The sequence below is a fragment of the Pelobates fuscus genome, chromosome 13 (genome assembly GCF_036172605.1).
Source record: "Pelobates fuscus isolate aPelFus1 chromosome 13, aPelFus1.pri, whole genome shotgun sequence".
NCBI classification, from domain to species: Eukaryota; Metazoa; Chordata; class Amphibia; order Anura; family Pelobatidae; genus Pelobates; species Pelobates fuscus.
Window position 1 is genome coordinate 73,132,701 of NC_086329.1, and position 24,731 is coordinate 73,157,431.

Sequence of the window (24,731 nt, forward strand, 5' to 3'; positions counted from 1 at the left end):
AACTGCATTCCGACTTAATCAACTACAAAGGTTAGTTGGGACTAGGTTACTTCTATCCTCTGTAGGCTACTAGATAAATACTAAGTCTGCCTCTGAGATACTCTAACCTGGCAATATCTGGTGTAAATGCTCCTATTTTTTATCCATTAGAGATGTGTATAGACTAATGGATACTGACTTCTGCCCTCATTGACTGAGCAGTTCCGTACGTACCACCATTCTGCTGTAAATATAGAGTGGCATTTCTAGTGTACACTCTCCTCCAGCTTATTATAGACTCTATATAACGAATTTAAATTTGGACGGACACCATATGACTACACAGGGATTATGTGTGTTTGTTCCTAATTATATGCATCTACCATTAGAATCTATAGATAGGAACTGTAGCTCCACGTTTAATAGCCGGGATATATACTAAGCCCTTCATGCATGTAGGGTTAGGGTGCCTTAAATATCTGACCGAATATAGATTATACTATATACCGTATCCTGTACTCAACACTATATCTCAGATATTTTTCTTTGCCACCCTTACTACTGCTGGGGAATATCCAAACTGCATCCACCCAGTTTTTAATTCACCTTTAGTTTACACGAGTTTTTCACCATTATTACACTGTGTGTTTGTTTTTTCCGTAAGCGGCTAAATAAAGGGTAAACCCCATAATTATTTTTAACTTTAAATTTTGAGATATCATTTTGTGGAATAGACGCCCAACTGTTTCATCTTTATTGGTGCTACTATTTCACTTTAGTCTTTTCTCTTTACTAGCGTTTGGGGTTCATGCCCCCTGATATCTCTGTAACCCCTCAGGAATCTAGGTGTGGACTTGATCCACTCCACAGTGTTCCTTTCTTTTTTCTATATTGATTTTTAGGTTTTAGTACCTGGGTTACAAATCAAAAAATTCTATTAGACAATGGCAGGTTTCCTGTCAAATAAACAGGACTTTAATATTTGGTGTAAGGACGCGGATAATGTGTTCTCTAACGAAAATCTAGAAAGAGACCAGACATCGACTGATATCTATTATTCATTTAATTCAGTTACCAAGCTATACAAACAACAAATAAAAACATGTTGGGAGATTTCTTCACTTGACAATTATATAAAAAAAGAAATGATCCCTAGGGGTCTTAGAGTACGTAATATCCCGACAACTTACAATGAGAACCCTGAGTTCACTAAACAGTGGGAACTAGCAGCCGGAACGTGCTCTATGAAATTCATGGAGATAATCTGTACCTTCGAAAAAGAAAAATTAGGTAACGTGAACCAAAAACTAGACGAAGAAATTGACAAGCTCAATCAGTTTAAAAGCGAATCGAACTTCGTAATTCTAGAAAGTAAACTTAAGAATAATCTTGATAGATATCAAGAATCCATCAAAACCAGAAAACACCATAAATTCATGAGGGACCTTAAGGACTACCAATTGGGTAATGTGTATAGATTCCCAAATCGACGTCTGAGAACCAACTCTGAGAATAACCTGACGTCAGATTATGACTCCTCAGACACAGATTCCAATGCACAACAGACGCCTGTAGATCTACAACAAACCCCCTCAACCCCCAACCCCAACAATCCCCGGGGTATCCTTAAGAAAGGCGTTAATTTTTTAGAGTTGGGTCAACAAGAAGACATCCCCAACTACCAAACACGCTATCAATTCAGGAACCCGAGCAGGGGAGGAGGAGGGAGGGGAAGAGGGAGGACACGCAGAAGACGCTACTAACTAGTAATGTAAAGACCCCACTAACCTCGATACAAAAACAACATGTGATAAATCTGTCCACATATGAGCTGAATGTACATCATATTAGGGTTCTGGAGAGGGGATTGTCATTTGTACCAACGCCCGTTTTCGACAAATTTACTTGGATCAAGGATCTACATTTATTCGTACGAAAACTGGCCCTACATAAATATCACACTATTAATGAAGAGAAAAAAGCAAGAGCCTACGTTCTATCCTGTAAAGATCTAGCATTGGTGAATACACTAGTATCTCTTTTGGACGAAAATGATGTCCAGCTACATACTGACTACACTAAATTGAAACCTAAGAGCCGATTCACTCCAAACTTCTCTAGCTTTAGGAACCTAGATCTGTTCTTAGAAGCAGCTAAGAGTGAAATCGAGGGTATAGATAGTAGTATTTTTGAATCTTTCCCTAATGACAATCTCTCCAGAACTGAACAAACAGCTTTGAAGTCACTGAAAGAGAATGACCAGCTGGTCATTAAACCAGCCGACAAGGGGGGCAATGTGGTGGTCATGAATACATCTGATTATGAAAACATGGTACAGAGAGTATTGGGAAATGACGACACATATATGTTGCTGAAAACTGACCCCACAAATCTCTTTCTATCCAAATACAAGGAGATACTGGATGAGGGCCGCAGTGGGGGGTTGCTATCCAGGGACGAATACGAATTCATTTTGAATCGCTGTCCCAGGATAGCAACCTTCTACTGCCTGCCCAAAATCCATAAAGACACACAATATCCACCGGGTCGTCCCATCGTCTCCGGTGTTGATAATCTAACACAGAATGGTAGCCTTTACATCGAGAAAATACTGAGACCTTTTGTGGAACAACTTCCCTCGTATATTAGGGACACAAAATAGGCACTGTCACTATTCTCGAGCCTACAACTACCTAGTTCAGCAAGACTGTGTAGCCTTGATGTTGAGGCGCTGTACTCTTCAATCCCCCATGAATGAGGCATTGAGCACACAAAATACTTTTTAGATCAGAGAGGCCCAATTCATACCCTTCACACAAGATTTGTATTGAAACTACTAGGGTATATCCTGTCCCATAATTACTTTTTGTTTCACAACAAATTCTTTCACCAAATAAGGGGGACAGCGATGGGCACGGCGTGTGCACCCTCCTACGCCAATCTCCATCTAGGCTGGTGGGAGTCACAAATTATGAAATCGGATACCCTCCTGACATATATACCCAAAATACATACATGGCTCAGGTATATAGACGACATCTTTATTGTCTGGCTAGGTATAGAAGATGAATTCAATGAGTTTGTCTCCCTTCTGAACATCAACGAAGAGAACCTTAAATTTACAGCAGAATTTGGGGGACAATCACTGAATTTCTTGGACATAACCATTTCCATTAACACAAATGGCTCTCTGAAAACAACCCTTTATAAGAAGCCAACTGCATCTAATGCACTCTTGAGATGGGACAGTTGTCACCCTAGGCCTCTGAAGCAGGGCATACCAGTCGGACAATACCTAAGGGTACGCAGGAATTGTACAGATTTATCGGACTTTAAAATAAAAGCAGCCCTATTAAGGCAACAATTCCGGGAAAAAGGCTACCCGAACAAATGTCTGAAAAAGGCATATAGACGAGCCCTAGAAATGGATAGAGATGATCTTATCCTGGATCAACCGAAACAAACACCATCTAATAAGCTCATCCGTATGATTGGAACTTTCGACACAGGATGGAACACAGTGAAGAACTCTATTGAGAAATTCTGGCCCATCCTCCTGAAGGATGTCCACCTGAAAGACGTCCTTAGCTCTAAAGCAACCATCACAGCTCGTAGAGGCAAAAACCTCCGCGATATGCTAGTACCAAGTCATTTTTCAATAAAACAGAGTAAAGCAACATGGTTAGGACGTAATCCCCCATGTGGTTCTTTCGGGTGCGGCAGATGTGTCGCGTGCAAATATATCTTACGCGATTCAAAGAAAGTCCAAGACAGTGATGGACAACAAGTTTTTGAGATTACCCATTTTTTCAACTGCAACACAGCTGGTTTGGTATACCTTCTAGTCTGTAGCTGCAGTATGTTATATGTGGGTAAAACCTTCAGACCGTTCAAGGAACGGATCAAAGAGCATGTGAGGTCCCCAAAAAAACGCATGGAAACCCCAATCTCCAGACATCTGAAGAATTTTCATGAGGGTGTCTCGAGTGAGATTAGGTTTTGCGGATTGGAATGGGTAAAACGTGATCAGAGACGAGGTGACTTTGACAAACTTTTACGTCAAAAGGAGTGTAGGTGGATATACAAACTCAAGACCCTGAGCCCAAAAGGCCTAAACGAAGGCTTCTCTTTTTCCCCCTACATATAACCATCAGCACAGGATCCACTCTCAATTCCGTGACCCACACCTCTCTGACCATGCAACACACGCACGTAAAACACCAAAATTCCAGTCAACACAAATAGATAAATGAATGGCATTATTCTGTTAAGAATAAGCCGTCACCTGTATATATTGTCATTTTATCATTATAATTTTTTTGATCTGTATAAAATAATTTTGCACTATATATACCCTATACCTGGCACAGGTCCAATATACTAAGATGATGACTATAGAACATGTAGGTAGGTGGTTTTATGTACATTTGGGTCCATTACTGGACAAATGATACAAGACAGTTTGGTCACTAATCTACCATGTTAGTCAATATATGTAAATAAATGATAAAATAAATGAAAAGTTATCTTGGATCTTGAACTCAATTAAACTCATTTGGCATAATATTAATGGTGTGCGCTAGCTCAAAGGTACATTTACACATATCAGTAACCCACTACAGCGAATGACTCTTTATGTGGAAGTTTTTTGATGAATCCTATTGGGAATAGATACAGCGATCTAACCTCTTGTTTTAGATCGAGATAATCACAGTTTAGATTCCCCTATTAAGCAAGTGGATCAACTCTGAGGATAAACTTCCCATAACGATTTGAAGTCAGTTCAGCCATTTCGCCTTTTTTAGGACAAATTTAGTGGAGACTGAATGTAGGTACTGGGGTTCTAAATTTAGGACTATGTGCAGCTATTAGACACTGCGCGCGCACACCACGAGGTTATTTACGTCACCATGGTGACCGCTAACGCAACCGATATGTTGGAGACACGTGACTCTCCAATGAATGAGCCTATGAGTAATGAGTATGTGTATCGAGGTCTAACCCCGCCCTCGGTTAGTCTGCAACCGTGCCGATTGGAAGACACGGTTAGATGGGCGGGACTTTCCTCGGTTTATATTCATTTCCCCTCAGCTGTGCCAGTAGCTCTTGACAAAGGCGTGTGAGCACGCCGAAACGCGCGTCGAGCGTTTTGCCGTATTTTGTTTTTTAATACTGGGGGATGCATTTGGCTAACTTTATAATGGGGGAAGTCTGCTACTGTTATGGATCGGGTGACTGTGCTTGGACCAGAGACTGCTAGGCTATCTCTCTAATAGCAGCAGTAATACCCAGTCCTGGCAGCTCTTAGGAATAGGGGGCTCTGCAGTTTATGCCCATATACATAGAGAGAGACTATTTTGAGGCAGTTTAAACCTCTTTAGTCAGCTAGACAGTCTGTGGGGCATACATAACACTAGGCTGCCTCGAAGCAGCAGTCTATCTAATTTAATTGAATACACTTATGAGTCAGACCGGAGTGGGATACTATTATGGTCAGCTGGACTATCTTCCTGCACTATATAGCGGCAGGCTGCCTCGAAGCAGCAGTTTAACTAAGTGTACATAGGAACTGGACCGGTTGATTCACACACTCTCAACCGATATACTTATATATTCAATATTATTGCTGATCTCTTTGGGAGATACTCTGTATAGGTGTGTTTCATATAAGTCCCACAGGCATACCCTGTATTATCAGCTGTCTAGCAGGGTCCAATAACTGCATTCCGACTTAATCAACTACAAAGGTTAGTTGGGACTAGGTTACTTCTATCCTCTGTAGGCTACTAGATAAATACTAAGTCTGCCTCTGAGATACTCTAACCTGGCAATATCTGGTGTAAATGCTCCTATTTTTTATCCATTAGAGATGTGTATAGACTAATGGATACTGACTTCTGCCCTCATTGACTGAGCAGTTCCGTACGTACCACCATTCTGCTGTAAATATAGAGTGGCATTTCTAGTGTACACTCTCCTCCAGCTTATTATAGACTCTATATAACGAATTTAAATTTGGACGGACACCATATGACTACACAGGGATTATGTGTGTTTGTTCCTAATTATATGCATCTACCATTAGAATCTATAGATAGGAACTGTAGCTCCACGTTTAATAGCCGGGATATATACTAAGCCCTTCATGCATGTAGGGTTAGGGTGCCTTAAATATCTGACCGAATATAGATTATACTATATACCGTATCCTGTACTCAACACTATATCTCAGATATTTTTCTTTGCCACCCTTACTACTGCTGGGGAATATCCAAACTGCATCCACCCAGTTTTTAATTCACCTTTAGTTTACACGAGTTTTTCACCATTATTACACTGTGTGTTTGTTTTGTCCGTAAGCGGCTAAATAAAGGGTAAACCCCATAATTATTTTTAACTTTAAATTTTGAGATATCATTTTGTGGAATAGACGCCCAACTGTTTCATCTTTATTGGTGCTACTATTTCACTTTAGTCTTTTCTCTTTACTAGCGTTTGGGGTTCATGCCCCCTGATATCTCTGTAACCCCTCAGGAATCTAGGTGTGGACTTGATCCACTCCACAGTGTTCCTTTCTTTTTTCTGTATTGGAAGTAACTTACATTTTATATGAACGTGTTACTTGATTGTTGTAAGTGTTGCAAATGTTTACAGCTGAATCCTGGCTATGTTTGTATACTTTTTATTTAAACTGGTATACAGTGTAACATTCTTCATTCTTCCACTGGGTATATTAGTACCTCGGTAATTCTGTGCTGCGGAACTTCGGATGTATCCAAATGTCCGAATTGCCCGAAATTCGTCCGAATTGACATTCGGAACGAAACAAATTCCACATGTCTATCAGTAATAAAGATGAACATATTGCCTGGTAGGTGTCACGGTTCTCAGATCATTATCCCAGGTAGGGCAGTGTCAGTTTGTTGTTTCATGTTTTCTGTTCCTGTTGCTTATAGACTGACTTGGCTTGTGACCCCTGCTTCTGGATCTTCATTATTGCCTGTTCGCTGCCTGCCCTGACCTTTGGAACTTATCATTATGGAGTCCGCAGAGATGTGCAAACTGCTTACCAAGCAAGTGTCAAGCCTTGCCCAGACTGTTTCGGAGTTGCAGCGAAAAGTGCTAATTCTTAAAGACACAGTAACCTGCTTATCCTGAGCCGTTCGTAATTATGCCTGAGAAATTTGATGGTAGCCGTACATCCTTCCAGCAATTTAAGGTGGACTGCGAATTGTCTCACACAAAAATAAACAGTGGGTTTAGCTGGACCGCAGTGGTGCGGGATTCTCGTTACCCTCATTAACAAGGAACTCGACCACCTGACTGTGGCTCAAACACTTCATATTTGGTCTGCTATGTGCAGTGCCTCTTATGTCTCCTCTATATCAAGTCTGCTACTACCACTAACTCAGAATCAGAATTTAGTGTGAAGCCTGGTGCCAGGCATCCAGGCTTTCTTGGGGGGAGAGAATATATCCCAATGCAAAGGGTGTTAAACTTGGAGAGCCTTCAATCATTAGATGGACTGGTGGAGGGAGCAACAGCAACTATCTTGGAAATCTCTTGTTGTCCACAATTTAGATATGTTTACCAACAACTGATTATTAAATTAATACATTTCAACGTAAATTTAGACTAAAGGACACCCTCTAGAAACAGAGCAATTTGATTTTATTTCTAATTAACTTTACAGTAATTTCAGGTTTGACCATTTTCCACTTATTTTCCTTTTTGTGTGATTTATACTGACACCTCGTGGTCAATGCATAGTATTACATCAATACATTTTGGTGTCCTAAAATTACATAGACAATATGGAATAGGCAATAAACTGCCAGGCCAAACCCCTCTGATCCACTCAGAGGTCTGCCCACTGAGAAACAACTACACTGAACAAAATTATAAACGCAACACTTTTGTTTTTGCCCCCATTTTTCATGAGCTGAATTCAAAGATCTAAGACTTTTTCTATGTACACATACATAAGGCCTATTTCTCTCAAATATTGTTCACAAATCTGTCTAAATCTGTGTTAGTGAGCACTTCTCCTTTGCTGAGATAATCCATCCACCTCACAGGTGTGGCATATCATAATGCTGATTAGACAGTATGATTATTGCACAGGTGTGCCTTAGGCTGGCCACAATAAAAAGCCACTCTAAAATGGGCAGACCGCGAGGGCGTCCAGCGTCAGATACAGGACCGAAGGTCTGTTTCAATGCAGGACTCGCCTCTGGTAGACACCCACTGGAGGCAGACTTAGTGCTGCAATGTCAATTATGCAGTTTCTATGAAACTGCAATGCTTAACATTGTAGCACTAAGTGCAAAAGGGACAATGTACTCAGACCACTTCAATGAGCTGAAGCGGTCTAGGTGCCTGTTGTGTCCCTTTAAATATAGAATTTTAAAAAAGGATAAAAGATTTTTTTTTCCATTTAGATCTCCTGTGTTTTGGGTAATTACTCTTACACCTGAACTTACTCTACTACTTATGTCACCCAATGACTTCCGTAAACTTCCACGTTCTAATAGCCGCAAACATAATAATAGCCAGGCCATTGAAATCCATGGAAATACCATCCTGACAAACCCTCATACACCAGATTTTTACCAATTTAGATTATGAGTGCATGGAAGGAGGAGAGGAGAAACACATTAGGTTGTTTTTACTACCTGTATTGATTTTATATATACTTATTTTGTCAAATAAAGTAGTTTATTTTAAAATATCTTCTGCACTTACCACTGATCTTTTCTGCTGGAGCCCAGATACATTTCTCTTGGTGGGGCGCATACCACTTTAGTGCTCTAGATTGAGCAAAACCATATTTTTGCTCTCCGTCTGTGAGTACCCCTCCAACCTTGTTTTGATATTTTATCGTTTTTAGCAGTGTGCACTATATTTTTATCTGCATGAATCATCATGACATTTAACATTTTTGACCATCCTGAGCTAACCTGCCTACCTGAGGCTACCAAGCACCTAAGCACTTTATTGAAGAACAAACCAGCCATCCTTAGTCAGGGATCATACCGCCCAGGCACTGCACTTAGTAAGTGCACTTCTTCTTACTCTGAACTATTTTATACAGAATAAACTACACTATATTGTGTTGTATTTTTTTCTCTTTTATATATTCAACTACCACCAAGACTACTTCTACCTTTGAGATCACACCAAGGCGCTACCTCCTCCTTCTACCATACGCATTAAGTTTTGGACCGGAACACAGTGACTCAGGTTTGGGTGTTTAAGCTGTCTTTAACTGTAAGCGATGGAAACCTAATATTGTAGATTTTTCAAATTTTGTCTCCTTGCCTAATATAGAGTAGGGGATTCCAAACTACACCATTTTAAAAAATCTTGGATCGCTGAGTAGACAACAAATTCTCTAGCTTTTTTTTTTTTTTAAAGGACCACTCTAGGCACCCAGACGACTTCAGCTTAATGAAGTGGTCTGGGTGCCAGGTACCTCTAGGATTAACCCTTTTTTTTAATAAACATAGCAGTTTCAGAGAAACTGCTATGTTTATAATGAGGGTTAATCCAGCCTCCAAATCCTCTAGTGGCTGTCTCATTGACAGCCGCTAGAGGCGCTTGCGTGCTTCTCACTGTGAAAATCACAGTGAGAGCACGCAAGCGTCCATAGGAAAGCATTGTAAATGCTTTCCTATGCGACCGGCTGAATGCGAGCGCGGCTCCTGCCGCGCATGCGCATTCAGCCGATGACGTCGCGATCAAGATGGAGAGGAGGAGGAAAGCTCCCCGCCCGGCGCTGGAAAAAGAGGTAAGTTTAACCCCTTCCTCTCTCCAGAGCCCGGCGGGAGGGGGTCCCTGAGGGTGGGGGCACCCTCAGGGTACTCTAGTGCCAGGAAAACGAGTATGTTTTCCTGGCACTAGAGTGGTCCTTTAATTCTCTAGCTTTTTCCCATTTAGCATCATGTACATAGCTGCTGTACTGCTATTAGATACTTGTTCTGTCAAGCTCGTGATTGCGTACCACTTATATAGTGAAGCACCTCATTACTAGGCTGCATCTTAGTGACGACCATCAGACTTACCAGCCACACAGGTCAACCATAACCCAAACCACTATAACACCTTTACCAGTGTCACAGGTCTTAAAATGTAGAAGAAATCCACATTTAGTAATAATGTTCTTTATACTCCCCTTACCACTAACAGGCTGAGATAGATGCACCACACTGACATAGGTAGACAGTACTCACTCCCCTCCACCACCCCTAAGCCCCACCACCCTAAGGTATTTCCCTGACAAACCCCCCCTTGCCATCACTCTTAAAACACAATTCTTCCACAGGATGCTTGTGATGTAACCACCCAGGTGTGACTTTGCCTATCCTTTACCATATCCTTGAATAGACGACTTCTGCACTCAGACTGCTGGGAAACGCACTACTATTTTGTATACAGGTTAGTTAAATGTACCGCTATATAACATGGACCCCATGTGAAATTCATATGTCATACTTCTGTATATTTCTGATATTACTGGTATATGCAATTTGTCCTTCTCTACTATATTATAGCTGATATTGTATTATGTAGCTGTCTTACAGCTCCCTTCAATGTCCTCTCACTAGATGCCCACTGTTATTGCAATAACTGTGTGCAATCATTTTACTGTTACAACAATCTTATCTGAAAATAAAAATTGTGGGGAAAAAGATTTATTTGAAATACATTTTTTTGAATAATACATATTTTTTATGTTTTTCAATTTTTTAAATTTTTTTTACATTTTTGTTGGGCAGGTAGGTACATATCAACGCCAAACGCCACAACAGTCTACATAGATGTAGACTGTGGCATGAGTAGTTGCACATTTTTCATTTATAAACAAGCTTAATGTATCTGATGAGACTCTGCTGTGTAATTTAGTATGAGTATGGAGCAAGATTGTGTTACAAGAGAGTAGCATATATTCAACAGGCTAGGTACAAGATATTAGAAGGTAACTTGCTTGACTGTCCGTTAGTATAGGCAGGAGTTCAACACAGTTGGTATAATGTCCGCTGGAGTTTTAGCATGGTGTATATACATAGTGTGTGTTATGAAGGAAGCTTTTGAGGTGAGCCTGTGCAATTTTACTAGTGAGGTGAACCCCTGGATTGCACCAATATAGTGTGGAGTGTATGCAGATAGAGGCATGCAAATGGAAAATCAGCTGTAACATAGCATAAAATTAACGGCACCATCAGCGCAGGTATAGAAGGGCAGCATAAGGAAACGTGTCCTTGAGAAGTGCGGTTGATGTTGTTATGGTACTTTTTAGCAGTAAACAAAGATGTTTAAATGTCTATCTGTTCCTGTCCAAATTAAAGAAAATTGAATTGCGTATATACGCTGAAGTAATTCAGACTGACACACGGAGTTCAGGTTAAAATAACTTTGAGGAAATTTATTGGCAAGTGAAGCAAGAGCGGGCTCGCAGGCCCTTTTAAGAGGCATTTTGCGTCATCATTGATTATCAAGATATCAGTAAATAAACATCATTAATTGGATTAATTGTTAAGTGTCTGGGTTAGTGTCCACCTATCAATATAATTAATTGGCTCAAAAACTAAGTGGTTAGCTAAGTGTCCACCCACCGAGAGGTGGTATTGTTTTGGACACGGTTGAGGACAAGGGGCTCAAGCGCCATCTTCCCTAGCATGAGGTTTACTCGGTGGAAAGGGGGGCTTGAGCGTCATTTTACACAGTCAGTGATGTCAGGTCTTGTGGTCAGGTGCAAGGTCTCTTATGAATAGAACATTTCATTACTACAGTGTTCTCATGGCCTTCAAATTATACTATGTTGTGAGTTAGGGGAAATTCAGCAGTTTCTGTGTTAGTCATGTCTTTATAGAGAATACAGTCTTTGTCCATTGTGTTAGATGTGCTGGGAAATTCTGTCATGTAATGTAGTTTTAAAATGGAGAAGTCGGGTCATGAGGACAAAATGGAGGATTTGTCACAGTATGAGGTTAAAATGGAGTGCAATAATTCAATACAAGTTCAATAAAGATTTTTAATAATTCTACATCAGTCCCCCCTATGAAATGTTAGATTCTAAGAGATAAACTTTATTTGTTAATACCAGAAGACGTGTTAGCCCAAAGGCACAGAAACCCCGTGGCCACTAGCTAGGTGTTAATGCAAAGTGCAAATCTGTCCCTAATTCTGACCCTAATAGGCTAACTCATCGTCAGTATGGCTCTCGAACACTTCACACCCATGGGTGGCCCATGGTGGCTTGCCCACCACTTCTCCACACGGGGCCTTTACCATTCACTGACAGATGCTGTCCCTAAGCTGGTCCCTTCCTAGAACTCTCGCACTTTATCAACAAAAGGGATAGTTTGCAGCGGCAAGCAGGGTGAGTTGAGATCCTGGAAATCTTGGTCATCAACTTCAAGATGGGTGAAAGTGGGTGCCGCTTGGTCAACAGTCTTCGTGAGGGATTTTCTCAGACAAGGGAAGACACAACAAAAGAGAAGAGCAAAGATAAAAAGAAAAATTAGTATTGCCATACCAATATGCATTAAAGCCTTTTGCCAACCTGTCATCCAACCAAACCATCTGTCCCAGGGATCTTTTATCCCAGAATTCCTTTTCAACTCTTCTGAGAGCTCATTTAATTTTGCAATGGCTAATGTAACTTTACCATTAGGGCCTGTGTTTTCTGGGATGTAAGTACTACATGTCATGGTGTCGGGCAAAATTTTACATACTCCTCCTTTTTCGGCTAGGATCATATCTAGGGCCATTCTATTCTGGAAGGCCATTTGGGATGTGGCCTGCAACTGTTCGGCTAATCCCTGGAGGGCATCCCTGGTGTAATTAACAAAACGCTGTTGGTTGTAATAAATGTAATTTATCCAATTTAAATTCTTGTTTGCGGTAACTATGGTAAAAAGTGATTCAAATCCTGCAGCAACTTCATCTCTTGCTTTAAATTCATTGGGCACCCCCCTAGGCACTCCAATGGCATCAATATAAATGTGAGGATCAAAACTTCCTTTTACTGGGGCTTCATGCTTAACCTTAGTGTGGCTGGGCTCGTGGGTGTTGAGGTGTGTGTCAGAGATAATGTGTATGGGCATAATGGCCTTAGGCAAGGTACACTCCCCCCACCAGTCCGTGTCCATTCTGGATCTTAGCTGTAAATCCCCACACAACCAGTAAATATCTCCTAGTGACCTAGTGTGGTGTTGTAGCAGGTGTACAGGAACAGATCTGTAGGTAGCACAATAACCTTTGGAAAAGTTACCCATAAATTTACCGATCCCATCATACATGGTGTAGCAAGTGTAATTACCTTTATATATGGTAATACCATCTGGGGGTTTGACATCCTTGGCTAGCAGAGGATACTCTGCTGTCCATGCTTGACATATGGACCTGTTGAAATTGTAGTGATAGGCAAAAAGACTCAAAACACATTCTTCTATATCTACTGGCAGGATTAAAGGCACAGTGCCCAGATGAGGCCGGGCACCGCCACACACATAGCATGCTGTTTTGTTATGCTTGTTGGCATTATATTTCATCCATTCTAACCATAGGTTAACATCATTAAAACCTGTTTCAGCGGCCATGGTATCTTCAAAGGTGGGGTTAGCAATGGCCATCATGTCCTTAAAGGACTGGATGTGTGGTTTTAATGGGTTTGTGACCATATGAGTAGCTCCTTGCCACTCATAAGAATTACACATATCTTTAAGGTAGAAATGCCCTAATTTATAATAGGAACCCTTTTTCCAATACATTCCCATTACATACCGATCTGCATCTGTTGGGCTTGGATGCTCAATATTTAGGATTAATTTCATTGGTGTGCCTCCTCCAGGCTTTCTCAGGGTCATTCTTTGGAGGAGGGATCTACCATGGTCATCTACTTTAGATAAGGCACTTTTTGGTTTGTAACCCCAGGCAGGCCCGGCATTCCATCCCGCCGCCCCCCAATGGTCACAATTGTGCCCCCATTGTCTGTCAACTACACAAACATATGGGTCTTTTACATGAGGGATATCTCTATAGATATTCTGGATTTGTGATGTAGGGAATGGGCATTCTACGATGTCACAATAATCAAAGGTATAGGTAGCCACGTGGGTACATGATGAATTATACCAGAAGGTATACCCACTAACATCTTTAGTAATAGCTACTTGCTGGGCCTTAAATAGACTAATTAAGGAGACAATGTACCAGAGGTACATGGTTGTGCGGTATCTGCTTCCTCTGGGGCAGGAGACTTCTTGCAGTGGGAAGCGTGGATCCAATGTGGCCTGCCGGCCAATTTGACGGAGGTTGCGGTAATCAGGTGAACTTGGAATGGCCCGTCAAATCTTGGTTCCAGGGTGTTTTTCCGCACAAACTTCTTGACCAGAACCCAATCTCCGGGAAGCAGGTTGTGGGTACCTGTGTCCAAATCAGGATCTGGAATTGAAGAGAAAACTTGGGCATGTATTTTGTTCAAGGCATTTGCAAGTTCAGTTACATAGTCTACTAAAACATCAGATTGAAGCTGTAACTGCTGCGGATAATAACAACCTAGCCTGGGTGCTGTCCCAAATAGAATTTCATATGGGGATAACGAGTGCTTCCCTCTAGGTGTGTGCCTAACGCTGAACAAAGCTATTGACAGGCTTTCTGGCCAGGGCATCTTTGTTTCTTGTGACATTTTTAACATTCTGGCTTTTAGAGTGCCGTTCATGCGCTCTACTTTACCACTACTTTGTGGGTGGTAAGGGGTGTGAAAGGCCAGGTCACCCCCAGAGCAGTCCAAATTTCTTTAGTCACTGTTGCTGTAAAGGCTGGGCCCTGATCACTTTCAATGACTTCTGGAAGTCCAAATCTACATACAATGTCTGTAAGTAGGCGTCTTGCGGTTGTTTTTGCAGTGATATTGGCCACTGGGTAGGCTTCTGGCCAGCCTAAGAACATGTCCACTATTACTAGTGCATATTCATGGGACCCACTCTTGGGCATTTGGATATGGTCAATTTGAATTCTCTGGAACGGGTACATGGGTTTTGCCAGGTGTTTTGAAGGCACCTTAATTGGTTTTCCTGGGTTGCATTTTGCACAAATGACACAGGCCCTGCAGAAGCTGCTGATCAATGTTGTGATTCCAGGTGCTTCATAATACTTTTGAATGAGGGCGGCCATTAGGTCTTTTGACAGATGTGCAGGCCCATGTGCCCATTGGACGACTGCTGGATATAAATTTCTTGGAAGGCAAAATTTAGAGTTATTGTAATATATTCCGTCCTTTAGGACAGCTCCTTTCTTCTTCCATTTCTGGATTTCTTCAGGGGTAATTGCAGCTTGCTGTTCTCGCAAAATTCTTAGATCAGTAGGAAGAGTTTGCAAAGTAAAGATAGGAACTTCTTCTTCTTGTCCGGACACTTCTTCATCCACTTCCTGCAAATCTCTGGCCGCTTGCTTAGCAGCCTGGTCAGCCAAATGGTTGCCCTTTGCTTCATCTGTATCCAACTTCCCATGTGCCTTGACTTTCAAAACGGCCACTTCTTCAGGGAGTAGGAGGGCATCCATTAGTTCCTTTATTGCAGAGCTGTGTTTGACTGGTGTACCGGCAGTGGTAAGAAATCCCCTTGTCTTCCAAATGAGGCCGAAGTCATGTGCCACACCCAGAGCATATCTTGAATCTGTATAGATGTTGGCACGCTTTCCTTCTGCAATTTTGCATGCTGAGGTCAGGGCTTGTAATTCAGCTTCTTGCGCAGACATTGCTGGCGGTAAACATGATGACTTGGTAACTTCATCTGCTGTGGTTACGGCATATCCTGTATTATATTTTCCTTCTTCATCAGCATACCTTGAGCCGTCCACAAACAGGGTAAAATCCGGATCTGGTAATGGATTCTCATGCACAGTCGGTAGGTGCACTGTCTCCATTTTCATCTGTTCAAAACAGTCATGAGGTGTTTCTGGATCATAATCATTCACTATGACCAGGTCTTGAAATTACTTTTCCAGGAAATGGCGTGGCCATGCTTCAAGAAGATCAGTTGCTGGGTATTTGGCAATACCATTTTCCTGTAACTGTGATTCATCCATGGTGGCCCATAATTTTGCCATGGGCCCAAGATCATTCCATGATTTTGTTTTCAACTTGGTAACAGGGATATGTGGAATAGCAGTGTCCCAATGGCGGTACAGGTAATTGAGTTCTGGGGGCAGTTGGATCAGGACCATGCTATTGCCTTCAGAGTCACAGTAGAAATCTTGAGCAGTGAGTTTCACCTCTATCCAGTGATAAAGCTCATCTGCATAGCAAGGTTCAGGAGTGATATTTGGCTTGTACCACATGGTACAGAAGGCATAGTCCGGGCCTTCACAGAGAGGTGTCTTTTCTTTATAAAATGTTAAATCTGGATGCATTCTCTTGATACACCCGCAGAGAAGGTAGATGTAGGTTTCATCCACGATAAACCCGTAGTAGATACCCCCCTCAGGGAGTGGAAGAAGAGTGGATGGATTAAGAACTTGGCATCTTTGAATGGAAATGTTGTCAGGCAGAAGAAGATGACATTGTAGACGCAGGTGTCTGGCAGGAGACACGTGCTTGAGCTGGACTTGGTTGATAATGGCAGAGATGTCATGAGGGGCCATGACAACCAAAGGGTGGCCAAGGACCAGGTCTGAGGTTCTTTCAATGAGTTCTCTTGCAGCAAAAACAGCCCTAAGGCAGGAAGGGGTCCCTCTGGCCACAATGTCCAATTGACATGAGAAATATCCAATAGGCCTCTGGCGGCCTCTTAAGTCATTAGTTTGGGTAAGAACTCCTGTAGCATGGCCTTGTCTTTCAGAGACAAATAATTTGAAAGGTTTGGTATAGTCTGGTAGGCCCAAGGCAGGAGCAGAAGCAATGGCACGTTTAAGAGATTTGAAGTTATCCAGAGCTTCATTGGTCAGGCAGAATGGGTCTGACTTGAGTGCATCATAGAGAGGTTGCATAAGCAGAGAGGCTTCTGTGATCCATGCTCTGCAGTAGGAAATGAGGCCCAAGAAGGCATGAAGAGATTTTGAAGTCCTTGGAGGTGGGATATCCAGTACTGCTCTGACTCGGTCCCGAGTGAGGTGTCTGGTACCTTGAGATAGGCAATGTCCAAGGAAAATTACTGAAGGTTGGCAGAACTGCAGCTTGAGAAGGGAAGCTTTGCATCCTTGTTCTGCCAAATAGCAAAGCAGACTAATTGAACACTTTTCAGTAGTGGGTATATCATCTCCACAGAGCAGTAAATCATCCACATACTGGAGCAAAACAACTTCTGGGTGTTCAGCTTGCCATGGGTCAAGGATGGTACACATGGCCTTTGCAAATTGACTTGGAGAATTTTGTGCCCCTTGGGGCATGACAGTCCAGGTATACTGTTGCATTTCGTGGGTGAAAGCAAACAGGTATTGACAGGTTGGGTCCAGTGGAACACTGAAGAAAGCATTAGCCAGGTCAATGACTGTGAAATACTTTGCAGATGGAGGGACTCCAGAGAGCAGAGTGTGAGGGTTGGGCACAAGAGGGGTGTCCAGGACAGTTGCTTCATTGACAGCACGGAGATCCTGAACCATCCTGTACTTTTCTGGCTCACCTTTTGGAGTCTTCTTCTTCACAGGAAACAATGGAGTATTACATTCTGATTTACATTTCACTAGAGCACCCTTCTCCAAGAGTGCTTTGATTTGAATGGAAATGGCTGCAGCCTGTGCTGGTTTTAGAGGATATTGTGGTTTTCTTGGTAACTTAGCTCCTGGAATAAGCTTTACCACCACAGGTGGGACATTTAAGTGACCTATGTCCTCTGGGCCTGAGGACCACAACTTAGCAGGCACCTGTGTTTTTAACACATCTGGGAAATTGGACCTTGGTTCTGCTGCTTCCCTACGGGGTTCTTCTAATTGCAGCATCAGAGGTAGGGAGCACAAGGCTGAGGTGTCTGAATCAGATAGAGGTGTAGACATTTCTACTTGTCCATCTGGAGTGAAGGTGATAGATGCCTGCAGGCGTGAGAGGACATCAGCGCCTAACAGGTTAATTGGGCATGTGGAGGATACTACAAAACGAGCAAGCAGGCTTGTGCCAACTCGTAGCGGGGTTGTTAAAGGACTGTGTCTTGGTTGGCCATCCACACCAACACAGGAGACATCAATATTTGACAGGAAAGATGAATCTGGCAGATCTTGTTCTCGTAGAACACTTCGGGCTGCACCTGTGTCAACAAGAAATGTTGTTGGTTGGCCTTCAATGGGTAAAGTCACTGTAGCAAGTGGCCCCCCCTTATCCCCTGTAAACACTGCCATGACAGGGGTTAATGACACAGGCTTGCCAATTTCCTAATCATCTGGTTCCTCAACTATCGGAACTGTCTTTGGGGCTTTGGGTGCGGGGGCAGGTGCAGCCTTTGTTCCCTTCTTGGGTTCTTTCTTGGGCTCTGGGCATTCACCTCTAAAATGTCCCTTAGCCCCACAATTAAAGCAATATCCATCCTCAGGTTTGGTGCCTCTTGGGACAGGGGTGGTACGGGACACCATGAGAGGAGCTGAACTGGGCCTTCTGGGAGTCTGGGCAGATTCCAGACCTCTAGCAACTAGGAGTAAGGTATCCAGGGGAACAACTTTATATTCAGGGCGTGCAGCAATGATTCCCTTGCGTATGGAATCTTTAACACCTTGGACAAACGCACCTGACAGCATTTGTGAATGAATTTTGTCAGTGAGATCAAATCCCAAATCAGTAAACATTTGATACAGTCTTGCATGAAACCTTTCCACTGATTCTCCTTTGTCTTGCACAACATCAGTAAGGCCAGCAGCCTGATCTGCAAGTTTGTCCTTAGCCCAGTCTTTCAATTGGTTGCAAAAAGTAACTCCGGAGGGATAATCAACATCACTTGTGAGCAGATCTGTACTGAGGTGGCGGGCCATGCTGGGCCAATATGCATCCCCTGCTTTAATAGCACAAATGCTCAGTAAGTCACGCCATGCGGCGGAATAAGTCTTTTGAATCTGAACTATTCCTCGGTAAAAAGGCATAGGCTGCTTTTCTGGGTCAGGGAGAGATTTCATTAAAGCACTAGCTTGTGTGGGGTTAAAGGCAACATATTTAGGAGGGGCCCGTTCTCCCCGACCCTTATGGCCGAAGGGATCATCAATAGAGCGGTGGGCCGAGGCATCCTCTTCCTCCTCTATTTCTACGATCTGGGCCCTTCTACGTGAGGGGCCCGCTTGAGGTGACAGAACCGGGGGATGGGAGGGAGTCCCAGATGCGGGGGTGGCTAGTGGGTCATAGTCTTGGGATAGGTAATCACCGGGAAGCACCGGCATCAGGGGTGCTGAATGGCTGGGGGCCGCCATATTGGAGGCGGGGAAGGAAGTTGCATTGGGGTTAAGGGAAGAAGCGGTGGCCATGTTGGATGTGGGCACATCCGGGGCAGACTGTGTCGGACTGGGCATGACCGGAACCTGGGGAGTGGCTTGGGGAAAGGGGTATGGATAATTTGGATAGGGCAGGGACATGGGGTATGGGAAGGGGTATGGCCAAGCCATCTGGGTGGGGGCTGGGGCGGAACCTGGAGAGGGCAGGAGAGTTGGGTAGGGATTAGGGAAGGAGGTGGGAACTTGGGCTGTGGTAGGGGTGGGCAAGGGAGAGGACGGAGAGGGATCAGTAGAGGCAGGTGTAGAAAGAGGAGCCGGAGTGGGTGCAGCAAGATTGACGGTAGCAAGGGAGGAGGGGTTAGCAAACTGGACGGATGCAGATGGGAGGGTAGGATTATCAACGGAGAAAGAGTGTAGGGAAGGAATGGCAGATGAAATGTTAGGATTAGACACAGAAGGTGGCACAGGGATGGATGAGGATGATGGGAGTGTTAGGGATGGGGAAGGGGAAAAGAAAGATCCATCAGAATTCAGGACCGGGCAAACGGGGGAGGTGACGGGATGGGTGCTGGGAGGATTGGGAGTGGGGAACATAGTCAGCTGGCCATCACCGATTGCTGACTGAACCTTGGGGATAGACATCCCCTGAGCGCCATTTTGGGGCGCTGGCTGAGGGAATGCCCCAGCAACACAGTTATTATGATACACAAACAATTTCACACCTTTGTGATTTATTTCTTCCTCAACCCAACCTTCTTGCTGAATAGCCTTCGCTACTCTGTACCATGCTTCAGCTGTCTTTAATAAATCATTATTTGCAAGCTTGCCTTTCTTCTCTGTCAGTAACCTACGCCAGCTTTCTGGCTGCAATCTACCACATGACGGCACAGCAATTTTAGATACTTTAGCAATCTTTTCAACACCTTTAACCATCTCCTCACCCTCTCTGTCTTCAACTAAATCACATGCAAGCCAGCCCTTACTGGGCTTACTCAATTCCTGCCCCATATTCCCCCTCCCCCTACACCAGCGTCCTAGATATAGGGAAAGAAAAGGAAATTTGAACAAGAACGTCTACAATGCTCGACTGCCACTCGAGGAAGGGTGGGTCCCTCTCAAGTGCGTCTTCCCAAAACGTAGACTAGTCACTGAATCCGCCTACCCGGGGTGGTAGACACGGATTGGAGCGAGGTGAGAAGTGTGTGACCAATCACTTCTCTATCAAGAGGAATGGGAGTGGATAGTGTAATAGTACAGGAAGTGTAGGAAAGGTAAAAAGGTAAGGAGAAATCCTTAGAGACAGACACAGGAGTTTGAATGACTCCTAATTAAACAAACAAGACAACAATACAGTTGAAATACAGTGCATGCATCACAGTTCAAATGAAATCAACAGTAATTCCTTTCCTTTACTCGTGTGACCTAAGTCACCTCCCTCAACCTCGTAGTGTCTCCGCTCGGAGAACGACTTCCTCAAGTCTCACTACCAGCGGCCACAGGAAACAGCAACCATCTCCGACCCGAATCCTGTATAGCCTCCCTCGTTACAGCAGTCCACTAACAGTGGCCACCTCTATCCTCACCCTCGTAGCGCCCCTATGAACCCACTTATAAGTCTCACTACCCCGTGGTGATGGAGACAGCAATGCCTGCCCGAATCCACACGCCACAAATAACAATTGGAATGACTCCAGCTCAGCGCTCAAAGCTGGAGGGTACCACCTCTCTGCAAGCAGAGTTATGTGCACAATGAGGCTAGCTAGGCTATCAAAGTGACACCATGGGGAATCCCCAGGAAGCAATGAGTCTACACCCCCTCCACAGATTCCCCCTCCTCTTGTTCCTTACAGCCACAGCCACGAGGCTCCTAAAAGAGGTAAACAGGCAAAGAAGACCCCCAGGAAAACTTCCACAGGTCCACCCCCCTTTTTCCTTACAGCCACAGCCACGTGGCTCCTAAAAGGAGTAAACAGGCAACAGGACTCCAGGCAAATCCCCTGGGTCCACCCCCCTTTATCCCAAAAGGGGTAAACAAGCAAACAGGCAAACAGAGGACCCCAGGCAAAACCCCCGCAGGTCCACCCCCCTTTTATCCCAAAAAGGGGAAACAAATAAACACTCAACCCGGGCACTCAGCTAAAACAGGCCAATTCAAACACACCCAGGCAACAGATAAACTAAATGCAGGTAAACAAGTGAGTAACGAGACCCCGGGCAAGATATTACCTGTCTTTGATGTCCTCCCGGGAAGCAGTCACAGACACGTGGACGGGTCAATCAAAGGGGCCGGAACATACCGGTGGCTCTGCAGAAGTCTCTACCGTGTACCTGGAGGTGATCAGTCTCCTTTCCTTCCCCCCGGATTCCTCCGTCCAACAGCGTCTTCCTTAGGACGGCTCACCGGCCAGACATAGCCCGGAGCCCCACTTTGGGCGCCAAAGTTGTTATGGTACTTTTTAGCAGTAAACAAAGATGTTTAAATGTCTATCTGTTCCTGTCCAAATTAAAGAAAATTGAATTGCGTATATACGCTGAAGTAATTCAGACTGACACACGGAGTTCAGGTTAAAATAACTTCGAGGAAATTTATTGGCAAGTGAAGCAAGAGCGGGCTCGCAGGCCCTTTTAAGAGGCATTTTGCGTCATCATTGATTATCAAGATATCAGTAAATAAACATCATTAATTGGATTAATTGTTAAGTGTCTGGGTTAGTGTCCACCTATCAATATAATGAATTGGCTCAAAAACTAAGTGGTTAGCTAAGTGTCCACCCACCGAGAGGTGGTATTGTTTTGGACACGGGTGGGGACAAGGGGCTCAAGCGCCATCTTCCCTAGCATGAGGTTTACTCGGTGGAAAGGGGGGCTTGAGCGTCATTTTACACAGTCAGTGATGTCAGATCTTGTGGTCAGGTGCAAGGTCTCTTATGAATAGAACATTTCATTACTACAGTGTTCTCATGGCCTTCAAATTATACTATGTTGTGAGTTAGGGGAAATTAAGCAGTTTCTGAGTTAGTCATGTCTTTATAGAGAATACAGTCTTTGTCCATTGTGTTAGATGTGCTGGGAAATTCTGTCATGTAATGTAGTTTTAAAATGGAGAAGTCGGGTCATGAGGACAAAATGGAGGATTTGTCACAGTATGAGGTTAAAATGGAGTTAGTGCAATAATTCAATACAAGTTCAATAAAGATTTTTAATAATTCTACATCAATGTGCTTAGGGTAATATGGCGATATCAGCCAATGCCTTGGCTCGGGACATTGGTAGAGTCTCTGGGTATTGCTGTATAAGGTAGGTATGACAGGGTGTCATCTCCCTCTCTCCGGGCCTTAGAGGGGGCCTGTGTCTGGGATCCATGGACCGGGGCTATGTGATACATCAAGTCCCTCCCCGCCGGGAGACTGTGGGGGCTTCAGGTGGTCTGCCTCTGGGCACGGGTGCCGAGTCTCTGCTGTCATGGAATATGCATCGCAGCTGTAACCGGAGCGGCTCTACGTCTTGGTTGGTCAGAATGAGGTTGCACTGATGCTTTTGAGGATGATTTGCCCAAGGGAGGCCCAAGCTCTGTGCGACGCCCGCCACTTTGCATTCTCCCCTGTTGCTGAGGCTGTGAGGTCTGCTTTTCGCACTTCCGTCTTCTGCCAGAATCGCTCAAACACTTTGTCAAGGCGTTTCTGCATGCCTGGTTATTTCTTTAATGACCAGTTTTATTTACAAATCACAGGCATTACCATGGGCACCAGGTTTGCCCCCAGTTATGCCAACACTTACATGAGGCACTGGGAAGACCTTTTTGTGTTGTCCTGTCATGACTGGAGGGAAAACCTGGTGCTCTGGCAGAGATTTATTGATGATGTTATTATTATTTGGAAGGGGCCTTCTTCCGTTTTCCAGTATTTTGTTAATTTCTTTAACCATAACCAATATAATTAGACATTTACTCCCATTTGGAATAAATATGAAATTAATTTTCTTGACCTGACTCTATTCGGTGAGAACGGACAGATTAAAACTAGATGTTACTTCAAGTCAACTGATGGCAATATGTTCATCATGCCAGTTGCCATCATCGTCCTTGGCTGAAGGGCAGTGGTGTATCCTGGTTTTGAGCTGCCCTAGGCAGGACAAAACTCAGGCGCCCCCCCTCCGCGCGACACCCCCACCCAACCCTTCTCCCCCCCGTCCCGCCTTCTAAATACACACACACACAAATTCACTGACAGATACGCATACACTAGCTAACAGACACACACACAGTCAGACACACACACTCACTAGCAGACACACACACTCACTGTCAGACACACACACTCTCTGTCAGACACACACACTCTCTGTCAGACACACACACTCTCTGATATATAATATATAATGTAATATATAATATATAATAATATATATAATATATATAATATAATATATATATATAATATAATATATATATAAAATAATATATATATATAATATTATATATATATAATATTATATATATAATATATATATAATATATATATAATATAATATATATATATAATATATATATATATAATATAATATATATATAATATATATATATATATAATATAATATATATATAATATAATATAATATATATATAATATAATATATATATATAATATAATATATACAATATAATATATATATAATATAATATATACAATATAATATAATATATATATAATAATATATATAATATAATATATATATAATAATATATATAATATAATATATATATATATAATAATATATAATATATATATATAATATAATATATCATTAATTTAACCTACCCCCCCCCCCTCCCCAGCCTCCTTACCTTTGGGAATGCTGGGGGGCGGTTTCTTTACCTCCCTGGGGTCTAGTGGGGCTGCCGGTCGGGCTGCTGGGCTGGTTGCTGGGTGGGCGGCTGGCGAGGGAGCTCTTCCTCTGAGCTGTCTGCTCAGCTCCCTCGCGCGCCGCAGAGTGAGGCTGGGAGCCGGAAGATTACGTCATATTCCGGCTCCCAGCCTCACTCTGCGGCGCGCGAGGGAGCTGAGCAGACAGCTCAGAGGAAGAGCTCCCTCGCCAGCCGCCCGCCCAGCAACCAGCCCAGCCGCCCGACCGGCAGCCCAGTTAGCCGCAAGGCTAACAAGGCATTTGCCCTGGGCATTTGGGGGCGGCGTTTTTTGCCGCCCCCTGGAAAATGCCGCCCAAGGCAAATGCCTTGTTTGCCTCGCGGCTAATACGCCCCTGCTGAAGGGCATAGCCAAAGGGCAATTCACACGTCTTAGACGTAACTGTTCACACCTACACCTAAGATTTTACTTTCCAGTCCCAAC